At 36.6% G+C, this 19,748-nt stretch overlaps 2 protein-coding genes across 4 annotated transcripts in view; one reads left to right on the top strand and one right to left on the bottom strand.

The window, feature by feature from the left end:
- LOC138703043 (uncharacterized) overlaps window positions 1-19,748 on the bottom strand; it is an 825,197-nt gene that overhangs the window by 453,807 nt on the left and 351,642 nt on the right. For all 3 annotated transcript variants that reach the window (XM_069830575.1, XM_069830576.1, XM_069830577.1), the window contains exon 5: window positions 19,034-19,090. The gene's annotated coding sequence lies outside the window, so the exon portion shown is untranslated. The remainder of the gene's footprint in view (window positions 1-19,033; window positions 19,091-19,748) is intronic.
- Window positions 1-19,748, top strand: part of LOC138703044 (angiopoietin-2) — a 412,233-nt gene that overhangs the window by 53,769 nt on the left and 338,716 nt on the right. The gene's annotated exons all lie outside the window — the stretch shown is intronic.

Genomic DNA, 19,748 nt, shown 5'->3' with positions numbered 1-19,748 from the left:
AAATATATATGTTATGAACTCGTAGCCTAAACTTTATTTTATTTCTTATGTATTTCTCTACACATCCTTTAATATGTCTCGCATTTAAGGTCAATGTTCCTTGGATATACCATATCCAAAGTATTAAAATGTGCTTCTGTTTTAATCGTATCATTATTTTATATGACAAAAATTAACGATATGGAACTCTTTAATTACTGTACTTTCTTTTCCAAAAACTACCTTAATAATAAATTGTAACCTTTTGGAATCGATTGAAATGCTCTAACTGCAGTTAAACAGTGAACAGCGAAACCACTTTACCAACGAGGGTGACCAGAAATACGAAACACACTTCAAACGCATTTGTCTCTTTCTTTACTTAATTATATATCTAAACGAGATGGGGCGTATATCTATTAAGAGAGATAATTTGCATTCAATATAGACAGATGTTGTGAAAAAAGTTGTTCCTGGGAGCCAAAGCAATGAATGTAATTTACACTCAGGAGGAAGTAAGGCGAGAAAAAAAAAATCCGGAAACGCTTGCCGTCACTCAGCTCCAAAACATCTAGTATAGCCTCTTCTTTATTTACACCTACAATAACTAAGAGGTTCATTTCAATTACGTAAGAATGTTGTAAAAAATCTTTATGATGGTATTAAAATTTCTAACAAATACAAAATGTATAACAAAAAATAAAATGTTGAACTCCTATTGATTGTGTTAAAGGTATGGATCTGTGAAATTTCTAACTTCTACATTTTTTAACCAATTAATCTGAAACTTTTACCATATATTTCTTCCAATGTGGAAATGCAATACACAAATTGTCACTTTGATATTACAACCAGTTTATTTATAATTTATTAATTTTCGTTGTTTTTTTAATACTGAATTATAATAGTCCCAATTTTCAAAGCTCACACAATTTTTTTTAAATTTATATTTATTTTATTTATGATACATGCATGTAAAATATGACACATTCTTTTCATATTTTTGAATTACTTTTTGAGGAAAAAAATATTTACCCTTTTAATTGTAAATTTTTCAGTTTTTAAAGACTTATCACAACCTCAACACAGTGATTTGAATATTTTCAATAGCAGAGAAAAATACATGTGTCAGTTTACTTCACATACTTTTGTGGACGTCTGTGCAAAATTTCACTGAGATTGTAGAAAAACTGCATTCATTAGAGCATTTTGAATGTTACAAAATGTTGAAAATTGGAAAATCGAGATAACAGGTATCAAAGTACAGCATGTACAGTAGTGGCAAAAAAACCGGACCGACCCTTGTAGCTGATTTCAGAGCCTTGTTCACTCCAGAGCACGACAGACTGGTAACTAAGACTTTCGTGGTTCGAATCCTGCCTGGAAATGAAACTTTTTTTGTTCCTTATTCAGATTTATCACCAATACTTTTCGATTGCAGCGATATTTTACTACTTAATTAACTTATTATTCCCAGAACATGAATTTTACCAGCAATCGAAACGTATTGGGAATAAATTTGAATAAGGAACAAAAAAAAGTTTCCTTCCCAGGCAGATTCCAACCACGAAAGTCTTAGTTACTAGTCTATCGTGCTCTGGAGTGAACAAGGCTCTGAAATCAGGTACAAGGGTCGGTCCGGTTTTTTTGCCACTACTGTAGGCCTATATGATATATACAGTACTATCGATATCCTTTCTTCGTACACAGGTCTACCACACACATTTTTCTGCTACATAACAGCGAGAAATATGAACTGAATGGAAAGTAAAATTAGTTAGGATGAAGAACAAAATCTGTCAGAATGACAGCTGTCAGTTTAAAGGCCTGCAGCTCCACACACGCGCTGGTCCCTTTAAATTAATTCTGAGGGGCTTTAAATTGTCACATGGACAAAACAAGCACAAATTTAGAAAACTGAAGAGTTAAAAACAAAATTTCCATTTTAATGGTTTTTTTTTTTCGTTAATACATCTTTATTTTTTTGGGGTTATCATTTTATTAATTTTATATTACACGTATTTAATTATGAGAGGATTATGTGGAATAAATTATACTAACATTATCTCTTGCCTTAGTTTTCTCATGAGTGATGCCTTATTAGTGTCACTTATATTCCAACCGGTCTTCGGACAGTTGACTAAACAACAAACAACATTTATTGGTACTACGTTTCTAATATTATTGTAGGCCTATAACTAATTTTATAGTTCACTAACCACACTCAACACAGTGAGAGTTAATCTCTAGTTTTTATCAGTCTTTACTGGAGGCGTCGAGCATTAACGGCTGAGAAACATTGATATAATGTATGGGTAGAAGAAAGCACAAACTAGTTATTGGTTTAATGCACATGTGGGGATTGAAACCCTCGTGGACGATACAGCATAATCTAGCAGCTCATAAATTGTACCAGAGACGGTAACGCAATTCTGGGCCCCATAAAACAGGAATTACTTAAACTGTTAAAGAAGCCGCGTGCCACTCGGGTGTTTCGTCAGTGCACACATTTACAATTACGAGAAGTGCATGAGAACGGGCCATTCAATGTGTGAACTACCATGCAACATCTCGTGATCAGTCCGAACACGTGTTAATATGCCATGCTCCGATATCAATGTTGCCAAATCTCTCGATTTTCAACTGAATTTAGAAGATTTAATGTCTAGATAACAGCGCATCCGGTTGTCACTTACAATAAATTATATTATGAACTCATTACAGAAAACAGCACTACGGTTAAAGATATCGGGTTCTCTGGAACTGCAGAAGAAAAGTTCTGGTGTAATTAATAATATCATCATATACATCTAATCGTCTAACAGTACCTATAATTATTTATAACTGTTGGTTCTCGGCCGCTCAAGTCACTCATGAGTGCGCTCCTGTATGAAGGATGGCATTATAATGTCGAAACATGGAGTAGACCAAAAGGAGAAAAAAATCAAAGGACAGGAGTTCGATCCGATGCTGTGGATGTAGCCCCTGCGAAGAACGCTCAGTGCGTAGAAGGGAGAGTTCTAGGTTCGATCCCAGTGTCTAGAACGAATTTTTATCCATTATTAATAAATAATAACCATAACAGAGAATCCTCCAGGATCAAATAACAATATCATTATACAGACCCATGAATTTTATCATCTATGCTTATGCAAGGTCCTTAAAGGTGATAATATAACCTGCGATTCTTTCATAAGCAATGTTAGCTTATGTTTCTCAATGAAGTATGAGAGCTCACACTCTTTTCTGCAGTAGAAATTCTAAAGCTCTTTCTCCAGTCTCCCAGACGCATTAAAACTGCCAACATGGACAACAATGAAGTCGATCCTTCATCTTACACACTTGATTTTTAAATATTAGGACTTTTCCTCCTTTAAACATGTAAATATTTACCATTAATATTATTGTTAATCTTTAATTTTTAATTATTATTACTGTTCTATTACTTTTTAATTTTCTATAGGCTATTGTATTTTCAATTGCATCAAGTGAAGAAATTATTACAAAAACAGGCCCATGGACTCCAAAAATGATCCATATCAGGTGCAATAGCCACAAGGATAAACACCAGCTATACGGAAACAGCTGGCATGTGTTCTATTTATTTTTATTTTTCTCCTGAAAAATAGCAATTTTGACAAGGGTTGTTTCTGTAATAATGTCTTCAATTTATTTTGTAGATACTTATATAAAGTTGACATTTTCATCATGGTAATTTTTATTGTTGAATTACTAGTGTATCCATTGTGGTAACCAACTGTTGACTAGCACATTATTATTATTATTATTATTATTATTATTATTATTATTATTATTATTGAGATAAATAAATGTATTTCACTTTCTTTCTTTCTTTCTATTATGGTATTATTTTCACGTTGTTTAGTGACGATTTTGTTATGCTATTATTATTATTTTTTTCTTGTAATATGTTAGTATTCTGTTCTTTAACTTTTTGTCAAATTTTCACTGCTTGTATACTTTGTGACCTGATAAGAGTGTAAGAGAAGGTCCTATGGCATTAACTCTGCAAGTATAAATAAACAATTATGTCAAAAATCAAGTAGACCTACACGCCATTAGAAAAAAATTATTATATTAATTAATAAACCATCATCATCATCATCATCATCATCATCATCAACAACAACAACAACCACCACCTCATCTAAACATTTTCGCTGAACATTGATCATTTTAAGATTTGTAATTTGTCCTTTCTCTTTTATCTTCCAGGTGAGTACAGTATTCTCGAATCCAAATTGGATGGAGCCATACGAAGCCCTTGTATCTGTCATCAACATGCTGTGCAGCTGTTAAGTACTGTTGTTCATTCTATTAAAAGTTCAGATCCGACTGCTTAGGACATATGACCAGTCAATCGGTAGGCCTACTAACAGTAACAGCAGTAAAATAAGATATATCTTAATTGAATGTAATAAAAATTACATTCAAATTATACGCGTAGATGGTCTGTCATTGACAAAAAAATTATAGCACTGTTATCGGATTTCATGACTTTTTAAACTGTGTTGTCACGTATAATGGCTATAAAGGCCCCAGTTTGTACAAATTGCATGAATGTAAAAGCGAGGTCTTATATTTTTATATATCAAAGATAATACCGAATTAACAAATATTTAAGCTTTCTACAACGAGAAAGGAATATGTAATCTAAATACACAAAACTCCGGGTTCGAATACAGAGAAAATAAGTAGGTAAAGTATAAATGAAGTGAAGAATTTGTCCATGTCATCTTTGAGACGCTGAGTTCATTTGAATAATAAATTGGGTGATGTAAGAGAGCTGGCAACACTGGGAGATGAGCCCAGAGCTAGGAAATACTGCGAGCTCGCGGTCTCGTGTCCAGGCCGCGTCTTGTCGCCTCTCAGAGCGCATCGCGCCGTGCTCCATGCAGCCTTCGTGATCTCACCTCCGCCTCCGTGCGCGCGCGTGCACGTCTGTATAGTTTCCCACGATAACGCCACTTCTCAAGATTCGCACAACGGTGTTCACGGAACCTGACGCTTATTCTGCAGTACACGTGTATGTGTGTCATTATTTTACACCTTAAACTCGATACTCTGCCCTCAAACATTTCCACTGCCATGTAAACATTTAATTTAGCCCCAAAGAATTTCCTTTTTTCTCATTATATTGTACAGTATTAAGAGGCTGAAAAAATGTATTCCGAGATTATCTCTGAAGTATACATTTTGAGCTTTCCTGATTCGTAAATTTCTGTTCTGCAAAGGAATTTTAAAATGTTATATTTGTTCGGATCAAATTTCTGCACGTTTAAAGGACAAAACTATAATTCTTTCAATCACTTATTATCATAATACATTTCTGTCTTAAATTGACTCAGCATATTAGGAATACAATCAATACCTTCCCTAAAACACGCTATGAAATGTTTCACATAAAACAATTTTTATCTCGTAAAGAAAGCAAAATTGTATTAAACTTCTTTGTTTAAATATCTAAAAAAAATAATAACTCATTGAAATTAATAACATTACTTACGGTTCACTCTCTACATAACAAAAAAATAGCTCTTTATCCTTTATCACCTACCCTCTTCAAAATCTACTGAGAGGATTTAGTGAAGAAATGTTTTTAGAACATTGGAGGAGTGATAGTAGGGAGAAGAAGAATAAAGTGAATAACATTTGCTGATGATATGGCGTTGTTAGCAGAAAAGGAGATGATACTAAGGATATGCTACTGGAGCTAAATGACAGCTGTAAGCAGTATGAAATGAAGATAAATGCCAACAATACGAAGACAACGGCCACAGGAAGAAAAGCAAAGAAGGTAAACTTGCGAATTCTAAATGAGACAGTAAAGCAAGTGGACAGCTTCAAATACTTTGGGTATACCATAAGTATTAACATGAGCTGCTGCCAAGAAGTCAAAAGGAGAACAGCAATAGCAAAGGAAGCTTTTAATAGAAAAAGAAGCATCTTCTGCTGACCTCTGGACAAAGAACTAAGGAAGAGACTAGTGAAGTGCTTTGTGTGGAGTGTGGCATTATATGGTGCACAAACATGGACATTACGATAAAATGAAGAGAAGAGACTAGAAGCATTTGACATGTGAATATGGAGAAGGATGGAGCGTGTGAAGTGGACAGACAGAACAAGAAACGAAGCTGTGTCGGAAAGAGTGGGTTAAGAAAGAATGATGCTGAAACTGATCAGGAAGAGGAAAAGGAATTGGCTGGGTAACTGGTTGAGAAGAAAAGTGAAGAATGCACTGGAAGGAATGGTGAACGGGAGAAGAGTTAGGGGCAGAAGAAAATATCAGATGATAGACGACATTAAGATATACGGATCATATGCAGAAACTAAGAAGACAGGAAACAGGAAACATTGGAGAATGCTGGGTTTGCAATGAAAGACCTGCCGTTGGACAGAACACTATGAATGAATGAAATTAATATATCGGGGTTAAAAGACGGCCGGAGCGTGGTGCGAACCAGCTACCTCATTCTAGTGCCGAGTTCATAAAAGCATGGAGCTCTACCCCCATGTCCTCAAAACCCATTCCGCATAAACGGGATACCTCACCTCTCAAATGAATGTTAGTAGTTTCTACACAGTAGCAGTTTCTGCAGTAACACTTTGTTATAGGTATATCTTTTTCTCTTGGCTATTTCACAAGGAAGGAACAAAGGAGTAATACTTAGAATCTCATTACGGACCATTAGTATATTTTAGTATCCATAGAAACCACTTTAAAATCTATTTTCGTAAATAATATTAGAAATGACTGCAATAGGACAATGGCGATTTATATAAATTTGTATAAGATTAGAGGAGAGTTGGGTAGTATCGGACATCGGGTAATATCGGACAGTGAGTTTCTTTCATCTACCACACGATGATAGTACCTGATTGACATGGTTACGTTTCTGTGATATCTCATAGAGAAATGTAACCATGTCATTCAGGTACTACCATATGGTGGTAGTTGAAAAAAACGCACTGCCCGATACTACCCGACTCTCCCCTACATATTTACATATCCTTTTCTGAATGGGAAATGATTTCCTGATATTCGTGGATGCAAGCCTACGCTGCCATATTACGCTTAAATCCCAAGCTAGGCACATATTCACCAATATCGGCCGACTGTGTCAAGGCACGCTGTATACTCAGTTCCGCATGTAGGGAACCCAACATGCTCAGTGATCCATCCTTCTCCGTAAGTCGCTGACCGGCTATCAGAGTATTACTTATTATAATGAACCGAAGAAATGTTGACGAATAATAACGATGCCTATACGAAGGAAACGAGAGAATGGAGAGAAAAAACAGCAACTGTGACTTCGTCCGCTACAAATATCACTATGATTTGCAATGGAAAATGTCAGACTTCACCGAGACTCGAACTCGGGCCGCAATTACGCCTACTAGAACTGTATTATGTTTAATTGAGGTCAGATATATGACTTCTGAGATTATAAATATGTCTTTCATGTACAATCCCGAAAACGAAAGTTCATTTTCTTATTTGGTTTCATTGTAAATAATTTCATTTACGTATATCTCTTGAACGATAGTTCAAGAAAATAAACTTCGCCATTCTACCACGTCAAACTTCACACAAATAAAGAGAGTTCAGCTGAAACCTGTTTCAAAGCACTTCAAATCCAATATCATCATCATAATCATCATCATCAGCGCTACAGCCCCAAGTGGGCTTGGCTTCTTCAACGATCTTCCTCCATTCGTCTCTCTCCTGTACTTTTCTTCTCCAATTTCTTATTCCCATTCTTGCCAAATCATCTGTCACACCATCCAATCATCTCAATTTGGGTCGTCCAGGTTGTCTGTGTCCCCACGTTTCACTGAATAATACCTTTCTTGGGGTGTTATTCTCCGTATTCCTCATTACATGCCCCAACCATTTTATACTCGAGGATTTTATGGCAGCGATTATGTTATGTTCACCATACATTCTGTCTATTTCGCTACTGCATCTCTTTCGCCACAAACCTGTCATTTACTGGACCGAATATTCTACGTAGTATCTTTCTTTCAAAAGATCTAAGAGAATTTTCTTCTGCTTTCGTCATGGTCCGTGTTTCTGCTCCACATAATAATACTGGTTTTATTAGGGTTGTATATAGTTGGATCTTTGTTGACCTTTGGAGAATTCTAGACCTAAATAGTCTTGCCATTCCATAATAGTTTCTATTTGCAGCTAATAGCCTTGCTTTAATTTCTGCATCCATACTATTATCTGCCGTCACGATTGATCCTAAGTATTTGAACTGCGTGACTCGTTCAAACTCATATTCTTGTACTGAAAGGGATTCTCCTCCTCGTAATATTGCTTTCCCCGTGAACATATATTTGATTTTGTGGATATTCACTACCATTCCCATCGTCTGTGCCGCTTCATTCAAATTTAAGAAATGTTCACATAAAATTTTCTGGTTTCGACTAATGATGACAATATCATCAGCAAATGCTAGAATTTGAGCTGATTTATAAAATATTGTATTCCCTATTTCAAATCCAATATAATTACGTGAATTATTATCACATTATGTTATCTTTATAGTTATTAAATTATTAACAACAGTAACAACAAACACGATTCTCAGCATCAATGGAGGTCCGCGGACTGCAGTTCGAAAAATGTTGCCATACTAAAAATGTCTGAATCCGAGGGTGCAGAGCAAAGTGTTTCGCCACCTGTTTATTTGTCAATAGGCCTCTCCTTCGCTTGCAGCCATCTTCGTGACAGAAGAGCACGACTGCAACTGTCTCTGTTAGAAACCGAAACGTCATCACTTGTTCTTGGACAATACTCCAGTCTGACAGGCCATTAGTTTCATCATCGTCACGGGGGAAGGCGTCAACACCAAGAAGAAAAGTCCTTAGAAACAACGTGGGGGATACAATCGCAGTTTGAGCTGTGATTGTGGGTATCGAATATATTTATTTCAAACGTGTTCATAGTCGTCTACGTCATCATTATTCAAGGACTGCAGGAAACTGAGATGACACAGAAGAAGAAGAAGAGAACCTTGATATAAATAGGTCACTTTTCATTGTCCACAGAAGGAATAAGTTTCTACATTTGTTGATAAATATGAATGCAATACAGAGTGAGTCAAAATTAATAATAATAATCTGTGGCGCTACAGCCCGCGAAGAACCAAGACCGACCAGCCGGCTGCTGGCCTCACGGCCACATGCCGAAGCAGAGGTGGACGATCATCCAACCAGAATGGAGGTATCGTGTGGTAGCACGATGAGCCCCCCAGCCGTTATAGCTGGTTTGCGTAACCGGATTTCGCTACCTATCGTAGCTCCCCAAGTGCATCACGATGCTGGGTGGGCACCGGTCCCATACACTGGCCGAAATTTCATGAGAAAATTTCTTCTCCCATGAGGACTCGAACCAGCGCGCATTCCGTAACGCGAGTCCCTGGCAGGATGCCTTAGACCACGAACCACGGCGCGAGACGAGTCAAAATTACGTTCAGAAAATAACTCAATACTTTCCTGAGTACCTTTTACAGATATGCAATTTGCACGTGCTCGTTTGCACAAGCAATTGAACAAAGAACATCCAAGAAGACTTCTTGTCAGAAATACTAGTATATTCAGAACGCATGAGAGCTTACATACATTGACTTATTCTACAATCAATCTCCAGCAGCTTATTTTTTGAATATTATTTATTTACAATCTCCTACTGCATGGTCTCATGGCGACTATAGTTTACCACAGTTAAATACACTTTTTAATATTTGCCATGAGTAGTAAGCACATATTACAATATTTTTATATAATGTTATAACTAGGGAGCGGATTTTTATATGCTAAAAATTTTAAATATATTTATTTTTTATGTGCTAAAAAGTACGAAAATATTTGCTAAAAATAAAAAATAAATATTTTTAATATGACAAAAATACCTCCCTTAGCTTGGAAAAAAAAAAAAATGTTACTAGGCACTCACCCACCACACTTGAGTGCTAGTAGTTGGCCAAAGGTCATCTCCAAATTCTCCATCACAAATGCTTGCCGATTATCTCTGAACAACGACTTTTCACATCACAGGACGTCAGACATGCATATTTAAAGATAGGAATGTCACAAACACAAACACCGTCAATTTCACCTACAGGCACACCCTCCAATACTTGAGCAACTTTACACATTTTTTATATCCACTGTTTTTCCCAAACACATTCTGGAATTTGTCCCTTATTAATTGTGCTTTTGAACCTGGTAGCGAGTCTAGTTTAATTTTCACGGCACGCACCTCCCTGTTTCAGAAAACAGGTTTTTGGATGTTTAGAGTTTTTTTATGGTGTCACACAAAAAGGTTAGATTTGCTAATAGGAAAGCCAAATCGTTTTTTAAACAACCATCTTTCAGTATATCTTGAAGGATATCGATTGACGAAGCCCGATAACAGAGAATCACAACAAGACGTATTGCCTTACTTGATGGACATGAGCGAGAGGCGAGAGATTTGTTTAAATTAAATAATGTTCATACCGTTGATTTAGTTTTAAAATGTTTAAAAGTTCTTCTAAAAAATTATTTAAGTAAAAAAACTCCAAGATTTATGTTTTTATAATAGATTTCCTGAAAATATGTATTTACATATTTTTTTGTGAAAATAGGCTATGTGTTTTTATGTAAAATAAAATTCGGGGTTTAAACTTGAAGCTTCATGTTCGGAATTTTTAACTTTGTCAATTGTGTTTTATTACACGCAAAAATATTTAATTACATAGAAATCCGCTCCTTAGGTATATCTTTATAACTTTGGAAAATGTAAACATTTTATACAATAGTCAAGCGTTTCTCACTATGCTTGGAAATTCTGATAAGGTATTTATGAGTTTTTCTAGTTGTCGTGAAGAATGCACTCAGTGATGATGTGCTTGATGGTAGGATTGATATTGCTTTGCCTACATTGGCTGCAGTACATTTTGAGGAATGTTTTTTTGAGCAGAAGATGATGATGATCCACTTGTGTGTGGCCAATTCTAATTCTAGTGATAAGAACTTGATCTCGTCGACTTAGATTGGTCAGGCTATCTAGTAGATTTGATTTGATTATTTCGACATGTTGTACAATCAGCTGTGTTTGTAAAAGTCGCAATGTTCATGCGCTAGTTTGCACAAACCCGGTACGTTTATAGATATTAGCATAAAACTAGCCAGGTTTGTGCAAGAAAGCGTATGCATCGGCTTTATATACACAGGGCAGTTCTCTGGACAGGGCAGTGAAGGATCCATCACACTATCACAAATTCTATCGATACTAGACAACCTCATTTGATACAGCGTCGTTAAATAACCGATTAAAAATCCTGAGCTACTTGCAAGGAGAGTAAAGGCCCATTCACAATGAAAATTAAACATAACCGTAACATAAACACAGAAGTTTGCGCCCAGGTTACCAAATGGAATCATTCACAATGATTCACATAAGGATTGACATAAACATTACCGTAAGACGTTAACATGAAAGTTTGCAAACTCCAAACTTTCATGCTTATGCTTACGTGATTTGCAAACAGAACACAATCGTGAAGCGCTGAAGTATACGACAGAATATGAGGAAATGGCGTCGTTGTTATGTTTCCATGGTTACCAAGTATGTTTGCTGTTATGTTTATGTTCCCATCGTGAATGATCTTGATTTTACCGTAACGTTTATATCCTTAAGGCACATTCACAATGAAAATTAAACATAACGTAAGCGTTAACTTAAGAATATAAACGTTAGATAAAATCAAGAAGTCATACTATCATTCACGATGCGAACATAAGCATAACCGCAAACATACTTGGTAACCATGGAAACATAACAACGACGCCATTTCCTCATATTCTGTCGTATATTTCAGCGCTCCACGATTGTGTTCTGTTTGCAAATCACGTTAAGCATAAGCATGAAAGTTTGGAGTTTGCAAACTTTCATGTTAACGTCTTACGGTAATGTTTATGTCAATGCTTATGTGAATCATTTTGAATGATCCCATTTGGTAGCCTGGGCGCGAACTTCTCTGTTTATGTTACGGTTATGTTTAATTTTCATTGTGAATGGACCTTTAAGTTAACGCTTACGTTATGTTTAATTTTCATTGCGAATGAGCCTTTAAGGCCACCCGTTGCTGTATTATAGCCATGTCATCGTCTTGTCGACTCTGTATCTGTTTCTTTTTTATCAGCCGCTGATAGTTGTGTCATAAGCAATGGATCTGTGTGCGGTGCAAACCATCAAGCACGAACGAGCGGATAGTGAAAGGAGCGTGCTCAGCTCGTTCCCGCAATATTATATACGGCTGGAAGTGATGTAACGCCATATCCACGCGAGAGAAGATTCACTTTCATTCAGTTATCTAGGTCTAGACTCGTCGTCAGGTCAGGTTTGGTATTATACATACATACACCCGCGCCGGGCAGCAACGCGCAGGCGCGAACTCTGACATTACATGATGAAGCTTATCTCGGTTGTGGGCGAGATCTCGATTAATGATGATTGATGATTATGCAATTACAGATACGTCCACCGCGTGTTTTAAAAGTCAGGTAAATTGTTACTTCGACTTAATGTCCCTTTTTATTGTAAATAAGTGCTCATTAGCAATCACGGATACTTGATAAAGATTGTATACATGTGTATTTTACAGTAATAGCGTTTTCGAAAGTATACGTGATGCAATGTTGTAGCCGTATCACAAAGTTTATGTATGCTCACAAGTTAACGAGGTGGAATGATTTGACCTCTGCGGATCCATCCGGTTCTGGATTTCGGCCCCCTGATTTCTTCACTCGAGCTTGCGAGATTCTGCCATGACCTGATACAAGAGTATCGCCGCTATTAAGCACGACTTCTGGTGGGAACTTTTCGCAAGGTGCAATGAACTCTGCGATCTGGACAGGTGTACTGCTCTCATCAAAGAACTTCTGAAACTATCATACGCAGCATATACGATGCACCTGTCGCGGTAGAGTCTCACAAGGAAACATTATATAACACTAGGTTGAGATGACAATCTGAAAGTTTGCACACAATAAACAATGTCAAAAGATTGCACTCACACCATACTATGGTCCACTGAACTAACCCCCTGCTAGGCGTAATCTTACCATATCGGTCGACTGTGCTAAAGCATGCTGTACGTTCAGGATACACGAAGGCAACTCCAAGCTCTTGGACCAACCACCTCTACACGTCGCCTACCGGTGATCGGAGAAATGCTGATGATTGGTGAATGTAATAATGAAACAATGTTGACGGAGAAACGGGAGATCTCCAACGAGAACCTCAACTGTGAAATTCTCCGCTGTGTACTCCCAATGTTGTTAATTCAAATTACACATAATTACAGGGTGAGTCAGGAGAAAAGGTGAGGGGTGATAATATTGGTGATTCTGAACAAAAAGTTTATATCAACACACGTCCTGGTCTTAACGGTTTCGGAGAAAACTAATGGAAACAACGACGAACATGAAAAGTGCAAGTGATAGTAAATTAAAACATTGTTACCTTATGTTCTGTTTAATTTCTTTACAGACCATGTTCAAAAAGTCCACCGTCAACTTCAGTGCACTTTGTAGTTATTGTAGACAGCTGCTGTGTTGCTGATCTGAGCCGATTCGGACATTCCTTTACTTGACCAAAAGCATATAAGAAATGTGAGCTAGAAGTTTCCACTTGGCGCTTGTAGACTTCATTCTTAAGCCAAATCCACGCACAGTAATCCAATGTAGTAATGTCGGGTGACCTCGGTGGCCAAGAAATGACTCCACCGCGACCGATCCAACGCCCAGGATAAGTTTCATTGATCCTACTACAACCTAATGTCGTTTTAGTTGTATCCGCATATGAGTGCTGATGAAGGACATGAGACTGACGCCCGTGATTTTCAAACAGCTGTATGTCAGATTTTGTTAAGAATAGGACATATGTTCATAGAAACGTTTTTGTTCAGAATCATCAATAATTATTATCACCCCTCAACACCTTGTACCTTTCCTCCTGACTCACTCTGTATATGTAAACTTAATGAAACTAAATAATTTATCAACTATTAAATCATCTACTTTTAAATTACAGAGAGATAATAATTCTATCGGGTCACGTTATTCCTGCTGCTGATGATTAAATTTATATGGAACACCCGAGTAGCTCAGAGGTAAGGAGCTATTTTCCAAACTAAGCTTGCGCTCGGAAGTGAGTTCGAATCCAGTTTGGGCTAATTACCCGGTTGTTTTTTGAAGAGTTTTTCCCAACTGTATGATGAATTTCACGTAATCCATGACGAATCCTCGTTTCATCTATCTCGCTACTATAAATTTCACAGCTTCTAGGTAATCAATCAACTGATACAGGATCGTTAAATAACCGAATAAAAATGTGAGAGTCTTATATTATTTCTGCATCAGTATCACTCTGGAAATATTCCGATATAGCCTATGCTTTTCTTAGGATGTAGGCCTACACGTCTTCTCGTAATGGCGTGACACCATCGGGCCCAATACGTAATTTGTCAATAAATGAGCTGGTGAGACCAGGAAAACCATCGCGACGCGAAGGTTACGTGGGACAGATGCGAGTGAAAGCTACGCGTAATGTTGTTACATTGATAGAATCCCGGGGAATGCGGTTAACCACCGGAACACAATGCAAGGAGCCCCTCCGAAAAGTAATCATTTTGGCCCTCAAGTCACTGTGGTTTAACGACACATGGGGTGCCGACAATGTGTTCAATACTTGAGCGATCAACGCCTTGTATACCCGTAGCTATAACAGCAACAGACTGATTCAGTGCAGAAATAGTTAACACTCGATGGAAAGGAGAAACTTAAACTTTTTGTTAGACCTGCCGTAACTTTCGTATTTCTAGGGTTCCAATAGAGGTTACAGGTTTGTATCATCAGCTTAACTCTTACTTTTTAAGTATAACATCGTTTATTTTCAAATAGTTTACATTTTAAAAGCAAGTTTTACTCTTGTATTCTATCGTCAAATAAAGCAGCACACTAGAATTAAAGATTACTTCGTACACAACAAACCGGAGTAGATAAATAAAAAATGTCGGTTCTTTGCAGTAAATCAATCAACTATTCAATTTACATAAACTCATAGCCATCCTACGTACACTTTTTACACAATAAGAAATTAAAATGTTGGACGGTTTTGCAACACTATAAATTATACACTTGGATAATATTTGTTCAATAAGTTTAACTGTAAATTGCTATTATTTTGGTTTATGAAGCAGAGGACGAGGGTTCAATTTCATGTGCCGTTAGTTTTCGTTTTTTTTTTTTTTTTGCAAGAAGGAAGTAGATTACAGGCATTTTAGATAATTCTAAAATATTCAAATATTAATTAAATAAGTTGATTTGGTTCAACTTTAAATTTAAACTCAATTTAAAGTTGTGCACTCACATCGTATTTTTTAGATGAAACAAAAAAATGTTATTGTTATGTTAGGCTATGCTTTTATTGTTATCATTATTAAACCCGGAGAAATGTATTTTTCTTCTTTCACGAAAGAAGGTTCCGCAGTCTAACGCCGCATCCCGAGGTTTATTGTGTTTGCCACTCCTTTCGTAGAAATCATTGTTGAAGTCGGTAGAATAGCATTCCTGTAAGTATTGTGATTTAGTATTTGATATTGAGCTTACACAACATTCAGTTTCGAAGAATTCCGAATTTAACGCCCCTCCGTCCACCTGAGAGTTCTGCAACCTCCTCAAAACGATGCCACCTGTGTGCAAGTCAACAGTACTAACCACTGTTGCATCTCTGTTGAACTATTGAATGATGGAAACTGATGTTAGCGAAATTAGGCCGATGTCCCAACGTAGAAAATTGCCTAGCATTTGTTTCGAATTGATTAAAGAAAACCACCCCAAAAATACCTAACCAGGATTTGAATCCGAGCCCACTAGGTTCGCAGTCATACATACTAATCACAATATCCAGGCGTGAAGGAGATAAATATAATACATTTTGAGTTCAGAATGTTCTTAAATTCTAATGCTGAAAGCAACCTGGTTGATAGTGCTTCTGTGTCTTCCACCGGAGTCTCCAAACGAGGCATGTCCCCAAAAAAAGTTATCAAGAAACATCAAATCAGAGGAACAGGTTGGATATCGAATCGAACCTCCTCTTTCCGGTACGTCCAAGATTTATCAAATGTCATAATGCAAGAGTAAAGTATGCTGGTGCTCCGTCATGGTCCATACACATCTGCTGATACACAATAAGTGGCACGATTTGTAACAGCTCTAGAAAAACTGATTGCAAAAGTTGTTGTAAATCTCCCCATTCGAACTTGGTGGAGGGACGTAAGGTTGAAAGAATGATTACATACGATTATATCGACAATGTAGGTCCTGCCATCATGTGCACCAGAGGTTTCTCTTCGAAAAATATTATATTTCGATTCCTCTATAAACTCCTTCAGCTTTAGCACAACCTCTTGAATCACCAGGTATATGCAAGACAAAAGTAAGACGTGGCAAAACAGCTTTGTGAGGTACAGACACACGTAACCTGCAATCTGCGCTTTCGTTAAGCTAATACACATTAACAAAATTGCTGGATCAGTAAGAAACCCTTTCACAAGCTGGGGGTTGAATGACTAGACCACAGAGGACGACTCCAGTAACGTGTATACAGACTTTTCAATGTTGAAAGTGATGGATGACAAAAACTGAAATAACTCTAAGAATATTCAAGTCATTGTAGAGCCACACAACGACGAAGCGTGGATACGCAGCCTAATACAAAACAGCAAGCACATCACGACTTGCACAAAAGTTTCGACGCACGAACCATGACATGACTTGACATGCACAGAATTCTGACCCATAACAGGCTGGAGAAACTATGCAATTTTTAGAAACTGCAATTTCACCGTTGTTATTACTATAAAGACAGCGATCGAAGTATACAATAATGACATAGGAAATGATCTATATTGTACATGAACACACACGATGATTATCAGCTATAATAAGTTACTTGATGTATAAAATGAATAACATTACATGGCTTACACTTTCTCATACAGGTCTCACAAAGCAATTAAAATAATAGATATTATATTAAGTAAGGGTTTGTCATGTTATCAACAGTTATGTCATGAATTTAAACTATTTGATAATCAAATTTATAACAATGTATTACTGAATTTCGTTCATAAAACCGAAATATAGGCTATTTAATTTGTATTCACATACATATAAAACTAAAAGATCAGACAGCATACGCCTGACAGAATATAAAATGTACCACAACTGCAGCTTATAATTAATTGCAGTAGCAACTTCGGTCCAAGGCTCTATAAGAAGATTAACAGTTAAATTACCAAACATTCAATTTGCTAATGCTCCTTATTAAAAAAATCAATTACAAATTATTGTTTAGGGAGGAAATATAAAATAGTTTCAATTACTGTAATATCTGTGTTTTTTTCTCTTTTTACTTGTTATTACATTAATTAATAAAATCTATTAAAATTTTGTGAAATGTCCCCTGAGTACGTGTATGTACTGTACTCTATCTGCGGGTGCTAGAGAGATTTTTATATGTAAAAAAAAAATATGTAACTTATCTTTGTTCCAACAAATAAATTTATTATTATTATTATTATTATTACAAAGTCTAAAATATCTATGTCCGGGATTCTATACTTGCTCTATTACCACAGGAACTAACAATTTTCAATAAAATCCAACATGAAGTTCAGCTGAAGTTCGAAGGGTATACGTGACAACACGGCTAGGAACCCAGATTTTAAAAAAAATTTACTAACAACAAATAAATACGAGATAAAAATATGGCGTAAATACATCAATTCATAATAAACATTCTATGTACTGCGTATATTATAAAATATGGGAACAGATTTTTAGGCACTAAAAGTTAATACTTCATTCCAAATAGCTATAGTTATAAACTAGCCACCAATATCCGCTGCATGATATAAATAATGCCGCTAGATTGGAAAGCGGTAGTCATCCTGCCTAAGGTTTTCCGTGGTTTTCCTAAGGCGCTAAGCCAAATGTCGGGATGAGCCCTAAAAGAAATGGGCCACGGACCTGCACTCATATTCCCATGAATCTCCCTAATTACTCTAAATTAATTAACAATTACATCTCTCCCCCCTCTTCGTAATTGAGCCATCATATAGCCAAATGGCTGGTCTCAAAATTGAGACGATTCAACAAAGCTCTTGACAACACTCACCTCCTACAATATAGCTAAATTGGCTAGTCTCTTATATATGAGACAACTCATCCTGCCTAAGGTATTCCGTGGTTTTCCTAAGGCGTAAGACAAATGTCGGGATGAGCCCTATAAGAAATGGGCCACGGACCTATAAGCCCTTCCCCATATATATTCCCCTTTAATATAAACGACGTATGCCCTAGTTCAGAACCTATAAATTGTCTTTTAAATATACGCGGTCACTCAATTAGTCGCAATTTGAAAGGACAGGGACCTATCAAATTGCAGATTTAGATTTCACGGCGCTTCTTCCGACGGCCTTCACATGCTTTGTCATCGAACAACAGATGACAGCGTCTCGCCATCCTAACGGCAAACACCAGCCATCTCCTCCTCGCCCCGTTGCGTGATCACTTGATCAAATCTCAGTCCCCCTCGCGTATGTGGTACCTAAGAGGTTACGTCCAATTTCGGCTTCCCCTTCAAAATTTTCTAGAGCTCCTTCAGTGGAGCAGCGTAACCCGGAGTGAGACTAGTGGCCAACAGGCTTGGAGCTCACATACTTAGTTCTGTACAGCCCCCAACCCCTTGCAAGGACGCGTTTTGCGTACCTTTTAAATTTGTCCTCCCAATTCTCTTTCGATTTTTCGATTTTTTTTCGGAAAGCGGTAGTCAATTTTTGAGCATGATGAAACGACGTATTCTTTATTTAATCAACAAAGTTCGTGCCATTCCATACAATTGGTTACTGATAACTAAAAATAAAAACATTCAAATACGTAACATCATAATAAAAAAAACACCAATACTTACATGGGATGAGAAATGTCGTGGATGCAGTCGATGTTAGAGGCCGAAGGAACAGTGCCACTGTAGAATGAACAAATAAATTGTTAATATCATATTAAACATCTATAAAAAGAGTACTAGAAATTAGATTCTTAAAAAAGAAGAAATGTAATTTTTTAAGAGATATATTAGAAGAAATAGAGGAAAATAAATTACAATACGGTACAATTATGACCATGTCCAAGAACAATGACAACTACTAAAACAATTCGGATAAAGCTGAGAGAGGAAAGGACAGAGAGAAACACCTGGCATAATATAAGCATTCTTGAATACATGCATGAAACTTCGAGGACTAAACGAGAACGTGTCGAATAGTGAAGAATGATCTTTGACAAACAGACGATATCGTCAGCAATGATAAATGAGAGAATGTGTAGGCCTACACTTAAAGTGCATAATTCCAGGATAAATTAGATACATACTGAACATAACAGGTTAGTATTTTACAATTAATACTGAAGCTTTTAAAATATGTAATGCCTATCCAAATTTAAATAATATATGCAATGTCTTGGATCTCACCATACGATTTAAGACCTGCAGTGACCAGCCTCTAGAAGGAGGTAACGAGAAGAAGAAACTTTATGAATCAACATTTAACTTGTTTAAAAATTGTTATACCTGGAAATAACTCAAATTATGGGCCTATTCACTGGAAGCCGGGAAACAATAACAA

This window comes from Periplaneta americana, chromosome 7, assembly GCF_040183065.1.
Source record: "Periplaneta americana isolate PAMFEO1 chromosome 7, P.americana_PAMFEO1_priV1, whole genome shotgun sequence".
Taxonomy (NCBI): Eukaryota; Metazoa; Arthropoda; class Insecta; order Blattodea; family Blattidae; genus Periplaneta; species Periplaneta americana.
Note: the sequence above shows the minus strand (reverse complement) of the source record. Positions and strands in the feature narration are given on the sequence as shown.